Source organism: Lactuca virosa, chromosome 9 (assembly GCF_052849685.1).
Source record: "Lactuca virosa cultivar CGN04683 chromosome 9, Lactuca_virosa_CGN04683_v6, whole genome shotgun sequence".
NCBI lineage: Eukaryota > Viridiplantae > Streptophyta > Magnoliopsida > Asterales > Asteraceae > Lactuca > Lactuca virosa.
The window spans coordinates 293,254,182-293,261,741 of record NC_136434.1 but is presented as its reverse complement, the minus strand read 5'-3'; positions in this window follow the sequence as shown (position 1 = coordinate 293,261,741).

The following is a 7,560-nucleotide window of genomic DNA, read 5'->3' as shown; positions in this document are numbered from 1 at the left end:
ACTCATTCCAAAGGATTCATCCTAAGGAATAGGCACGAAGTCCATCGCTGCCCAAGGTTTATACTACAAGCACTAATAAACGTCGATCAAGAATCGACTATCCTTCATCCAATCATTCCTCAGGATTGACCTAAGGAATTTATCCAAAGTCCATTGCTACCAAGGTTCATACAACAGGCACTACGTCACATCGTCGCCAGGGTTTATACAATAGGCACTACGTCTCATAGTCGCCAAGGTTTATACAATAGGCACTACGTCTCATAGTCGCCAGGGTTTATACAATAGGCACTACGTCTCATAGTCGCCAAGGTTTATACAATATGCACTACGTCTCATAGTCGCTAGGGTTTATACAATAGGCACTACGTCTCATAGCTGCCAACGTACTAAATACATAGCTACCAACGTACATCTATACTGTACTAAATTCATAGCTACCAACGTACATCTATACTGTACTTTTATCCCTCATACTTTATCTACCCATGTTTTACCCAATATATTTCAAGATAAAATATATATACATTTTAAATCATTTTAAACATGTATAAAACATTCATTCAACATCCATCTCAAATAAACAAACAACATATATACACATATCACGTATTTTATATAAAATACTTCATATCTATGTGTAAGATGAAAGTGACTATACACTCACTTGATTTAACGATAACTGGGTAGCACTTTGTTGCCTAAAACGATCGTTTCTAATAAAACCGGGAGTTTTATTCAGAAACCGGGCTCTGCGAGGGTCGGGATTTGAAACCGAAAAGATAAATTTTCCGGGCTTCTTGGGAACTTCAGAACGTATTTCGGGCTTTAAAAATGATACAGGGGCTTCGGGGGAAGTCAAAATAATAAAAAAAGATGAAAAATGGGTGAAAAGTGACAAATTTCGGAATTCTACCCGGAAGATCTCGCACCCACCACTATATATAGCAGCGAGGGTTGGATCTGAAGCAAGGAGGGAGAGGTAGGTGTCTGCGAGGCTCGGACCAGCTGGCTGCTTCGGCGAGGCTCGGATGCGAGGAGGCTACGTGCCGGCTTCGGATTGGGCCAACACCTCGGACACGGGGCAACAACAGCGATGCGCGTCGGAAGTTCATTGGACCGCACCCTCGGTCGAATCAGCACACGACACGCGATTCGGGCACGAGGCAAGCATGCGAGGATCACGTGACCAGCACCATTCCTTGCGAATTTTCTCGAAAATTGTGCCCATTCTTGTAAAATCCATAACTTTCTCATACGGGCTCCGTTTTTTACGTTCTTTATTTGAACGCGTAGGGAAAATTATGCTCTACAACTTTCGTTTAGACTTCGTCGGCTAGTTTTGAATTTAATTTTTATATTATTATTTTTAACAGACCGGGACAGGTAATCCGTTAAAAATTCATAACTTCTTCATCCGACGTCCGTTTTCGTCTGTCTTTTTACCGTTGTGCTACTATTGACGAGACCTTCGATTCTCGTTTAGGTCGTGTCGGCTAAAAATCACTCGATCTAAAATTCGAGTTTTTAGCTGTCTACTGCTAAGCTGAAACTTCGAAAAATCATAACTTCCTCATACGAAGTCAGATTTGGGCGTTATTTTTATACATACTCTCGGTTTAACGAGCACTACGACTTTCGTTTAGATCACTAAGGCTAAAAATTAGTTTATCAAAAACTCACTTTTTACGACATTCGGCACCGTGCCGGTTTTGTCGCGAAACTTCGACATGTCATAACTTCTTCGTTATAACTCGGTGTACGGAATCCTTGTAACATATACTACAACTTAGTTAAGATTAATCCTTTTAAATAATTTTCCATCAAAAAGTCATTTTTGATGCTTATCGTCTCTTAATTGACTAGACCTGATCTACGGGCGTTACAACTATCTCCCCCTTAGGATGATTACGTCCAGGAATCATCAACGAAAATAGGGCTTGTATAATGATTCCATACGTTATCTTTCCATCCTAAGTAATAACCGTGATGCTAAATCTTGCACCTGTTCTTCATACAATGTTGGACTTTCATTTGTAACCTTCAAGTTACAAAATAAATCCTTATTGAGGACTCCTTCTTCTTTTTAGGATAAGTACTTCCCCTTATCTATTGTAACAGATCAATGGGTCATGTTCTAATGACCTTTCATCGGATGATGCAACGCCTAGACTTAAGTCTCTTTGAGTCAAATTCCAGAATGGAATATACCTTCCTTCATATTCTAATGTGATATAATCACATTTTATCATATAACATTTCTGGCTACAAGCTTCATTCACAACGAGCGCGATGCTATTGATCGCATTGATTTCAATCTTTTGACTTAATTCAGATGTTACATCGAACTTGGTTCTCTGAACCACGTAACAAACTCATCATAGTCGGACTCAATTTGATATGACCACTTGGGTCAGAATATCAATCATCTCATTAGTCATTACCGAAACGATGGTAACGACATACTTGAATAAAACGAGACCAATTAATAGCTTCTTGGTAACCTTGTGACTTTCCCTGATCCAAGCATGAGTCCTGTGCTTCCAGTAGTATATGTAACACTCGTGTTTCTAGCCTAGGCATTAATCTTGATATGATATTCTAGGTTAACCTTTGTAACTCATTTTGAAGAAATGAAAAAGGACTTATGTGAATTCTATGCGTTTTATGTGTTTTATGCTTAATTATTAGGAGTTAATTAATTAAGAATAAAAATGAGCGTCGAAAATAAATTTTAGATAAAGCCGATATCTATTAAGAAAGTTTTAGTGGTCGTGACAAGGATTACGATTATATAAAGAATGTCGAAATCCGAGTTATAACGAAGAAGTTATGACCTGTCGAAGTTTCACGACAAAACCGGCACGGTGCTGAATGTCGTAAAAAGTGAGTTTTCGATAAACTACTTTTTAGCCTTAGTGATCTAAACGAAACTCGTAGTGTTCATTAAACCGAGAGTAGGTATAAAAAGAACACCCAAATCTGACTTCGTATGAGGAAGTTATGATTTTTCGAAGTTTCAGCTTAGCAGTAGACAGCTAAAAACTCGAATTTTAGATTGAGTGATTTTTAGCCGACACGACCTAAACTAGAATCGAAGGTCTCGTAAATAGTAGCACAACGGTAAAAAGTCTGACGAAAACGGACTTCGGATGAAGAAGTTATGAATTTTTAACGGATTTCCTGTCCCGGATTTCCTGTCCCGGTCTGTTAATTATTAGATGTTTTATACAAGTTTTAAGCTGTATATCTATTTTATCTACAAATATGTTGGGTAGAACATGGGTAGACAAAATAGTCGGTGGGTGTTAAAATGATGAGAGGCCTCGGTGTCGGTGTTGTTGTTGGTGTTATCGTTGTAGTCGTCTAGCGGAGTATAGATGACGATCACGGACCTTTCTAGACAGTCCAGTGGTACACTAGAAAGTTCGTAACTTGTAGGTGTTGATGAACTAAATGTTCATTGGTGTACTCCAATCCCCCTCATGGTTGCCTTTAGGACATGTATGGCTGAGGAGTCCCCTTAGCAGTAGTGTCCAACCCGATGATATTCCTTAGGCTAATTCCCTTGTGTTAGGTGTTTAGGGACGTAAAGTGAGGACAATGGGAATGGGTAATCAGGGTTATTGTTGATTGGTGAACTTAATAAGTTATTATTATTGTGGGTTGAAAACCCTATATGCTCACCAGGCTCCCAAGCCTGACCCGCTCAGCTTTTTATGATTACAGGTAGTAGACCCTGAGCATAGTCGGAGGACGATGAGAGATTTTTGGATTATAGGCCAGTAGTTGTAAATAACTGTTGAAAGGCTTATAATGTCTTGTTTATGCTTTTGATCTGTATCAGAACATGACATCCCGAGGTTTTGATATATATATGAGAAATATATACCTTCTTAAAGAAGGGTTTTGATAAACTTTTATCATATGTTGTTTTGGGGACCAATTCCGCAACATCTTTTAAAAAGATTTCTCTGATTTTGTTTTGAAAAGCATAAAATAAATCGGTCTTTTCTGGCCGAGAATTTAGGGGATGTCACAGTTGGTATCAGAGCATTAGTTTAAGCGAACTAAGAAATTGTAGAATTTCTAGACTTGAACTTAGAATGCTAAGTGATGATTGTGAGATGAGTGTCTACCATATTTTAGACACGAGCACTAGTTTATTTTAGGAAAGGTGCCTAAAATGCCTTTATGTGCTAAATGCTATATGTTGCCATATATTCCATTATTTGTTCGGATCTATGGTCTGTTGCCGACCGGATCTGGAAACCTTATGTGTATAGGATTCTAAGCGTATGATTACGAGATTAGAACTAACATGTAAACGTTTCGGAGTGATAAGGGAATTGACACGTCTAACAAGGATAAAGACCTAAATTCGCCTTATTCGGTATATAGATTGTAATGGCAAGAACTCGAAGTGGAGCAGGAAATGCAAACAGAAACCAACAACCTCAACCTCAAGTTGTGGAACAGGTGCCTATAGTAGGAGCTGCACCCGAACCCATCACCATGGCTGGAGTACGAGCTGTGATTCAGACCATGATGGCTGAACAGAGGGAGGAGTTGAGGCAAATGTTGTTGAACAACAGGGATGAACCTTCAGTTCCTATTGAACGACGTGAATTGAATGACGATCGATATGAAGAAGGGAACAATAGCAGATCGGTTGGTCATAGTGAACCGCTTGTGGTTGGGAGAAATAACCACGGGGGTAGAATGGAGAGAAATGGGTGCAAGTATAAGGACTTTATGACTTGCAAACCATCGACCTTCACTGGGAAAGAAGATCCTGTCGGAGTAATAGACTGGATCTTAGAAATGGAGTTGGCTTTCATGACTTGTGATTGCTAAGGCAAGTTACAAACCACTTTTGCAGTACGTCAGTTCAGGGGTAGTGCTGCTCGTTGGTGGAACACATTTGGGAAAACCCTAAGCCCTAATGAGCCACTGCAAATGACTTGGGCAGAGTTCTTGGTGCACTTTAAGCGCAAGTACTGCTCGGCCCAAAACGTACTTGAGTTAGAAAACCAATTTCTAACGTTGCAGAAGGGGAGTATGACCGTTGACGAGTATACGAATAACTTCACAGACAAAATGGAATTTGCTTTGCGTATTGTCCCAAATGAGCTGGCGAAAATTGACAGGTACGCAAAGGGAGTTCCATGGGAGTATGCGGTGCCAGTGCGTCAGGCACTTACTTTGGAGGCAGCTATTTGGGCTGCCAAGTCTGTTGAAGATATGATCAAGGGGAGAGCCGCCAGCCAGGTTGAAGTTGGCGAAAAGAGAAAGTTTGAAGGAACATCAGGTTCCAATAAAAAGAACAAATTCTCGAAGTCTAGTTCGAGAAAATTTGGAGGAGGAGCCGAAGCCAAGTGGTGTGACAAGTGTAAGAAGAAACATGCTGAGAAATGCAGCGTGGGAGTCACTTGTTACAAGTGTGGAAATCCAGGGCATTATGCCAATGAATGCACCTTCACTAATAACGTCTGTCATGGGTGCCATGAAGAAGGGCATATTTTGAGGGATTGCCCGAAGAAGAAAGACGCAGCAAAACCCAATCTACCACCAAAGCCGAAGGCGAGAGCCTTTCAGATGACACTCGAAGCTACGAAAGAAGAAGCCAATGTCGCTTCAGGTACCTTTCTCGTAAACGAATTGCCTGCCCAAATTTTGTTTGATTCTGGAGCCAATTACTCCTTTATATCGCATGAATTTGGTAGAAAACTAGCTTTGCCTGTTGATAGACTAGTTAATGCTTTATTAGTCGAAATTGCTAGTGGCAAGTTTGTACCTGTTAGCCATCGTATGAAAAACATCGTCATTGACTTGGATGGGAATAAGTTCCACGAGGAATTATTGCCTATCGAGTTAAATGGATTCGACATAGTTTTAGGAATGGATTGGCTTAGCGCCAATGATGCCGAAATAATGTGTAGGAAGAAGATAGTAAAAGTAAACCTGCCAGGGAAAGAGTCGTTTATGGTGTATGGAGACAAACGCAGAGTAAATTCTGGAATCATTTCCCTAATGAAAGCCAGAAAGTGTTTGGCCAGGGGGTGTACATCATATTTAGCGTTCGTGATCGATGCTAAGAAGGAAAAGAAGGAAGTGCAGGATATTCCGGTGGTGTGTGATTATCCGGAAGTCTTTCGCGAAGATCTTCCCGGATTGCCCCATGATCGACAAGTGGAGTTCCGTATCGACTTGTTACCAGGAACGACGCCGATAGCCAAAGCACCTTATCGATTAGCACCAACCGAAATGAAAGAACTTATGACACAACTTCAGGAGTTATTGGACAAAGGTTTCATTCGACCTAGTTCATCACCCTGCGGAGCCCCTGTGTTATTTGTAAAGAAGAAAGACGGGAGCATGAGAATGTGCATCGATTACAGAGATCTGAATAAAGCGACCATAAAGAACAAGTATCCGTTGCCGAGGATCGATGACCTGTTTGACCAGTTGCAAGGCTCGAGCTATTTCTCGAAGATCGATCTTAGGTCTGGATACCATCAACTAAAGGTGAGAGAGCAGGATATCGAGAAGACGGCGTTCAGAACAAGATATGGACACTATGAATTTTTGGTTATGTCGTTCGGATTAACCAATGCCCCAGCAGCTTTCATGGATTTGATGAACAGGGTTTGTAAACCATACCTTGATAAATCCGTGATAGTATTCATAGACGATATCTTGATCTATTCGAAAAGCAAGCAGGAACATGAAAAGCATCTGTGTGAAGTGTTAGAAGTTCTGAAAGAGGAGAAGCTGTATGCAAAGTTCTCTAAATGTGAATTTTGGATTCAAGAACAATTTTTAGGTCATGTGGTTAACCAAGATGGAATAATGGTTGACCCAGCAAAGATTGAAGTTGTGATGAAGTGGGAACAACCAAAAAGTCCCACGGAGATTCGAAGCTTTTTAGGATTAGCAGGATATTATCGCCGATTTATCCAAGGCTTTTCTTCGATCGCTACTCCATTAACAGCTTTGACCCACAAAGGAGCTACTTATGCTTGGAATGAAAAGCATAAGGAAGCCTTTGAAAAGTTGAAGAAGAGACTGTGTGAAGCACCGATTCTTTCGTTACCTGAAGGAGTTGATGACTTCGCAGTTTATAGTGATGCCTTTGGAGTTGGGTTAGGATGTGTTCTGACCCAAAGGGATAAAGTGATAGCGTATGCATCGAGCCAGTTGAAAGAACATGACAAGAACTACCCAACTCATGATCTGGAGTTGGCAGCGGTAGTATTCGCCTTAAAGATATGGAGGCATTATCTTTATGGTACTAAGTGTAAACTTTTCACTGATCATAAGAGTCTTCAATATCTCTTTAATCAGAAGGAATTGAACATGAGGCAGCGGCGCTGGCTGGAACTACTCAAGGACTACGACTGTGAGATACTTTACCACCCTGTTAAAGCAAATGTTGTTGCTGATGCTCTCAGTCGGAAGGTAAATCTTGAAAAGAGAAGGCCAAGAGCGCTGAAAATTGAAGTCGTCTCGACAATTGTGGAAAGTATAAAGAAAGCTCAGGAGGAAGCTTTGGAGAAA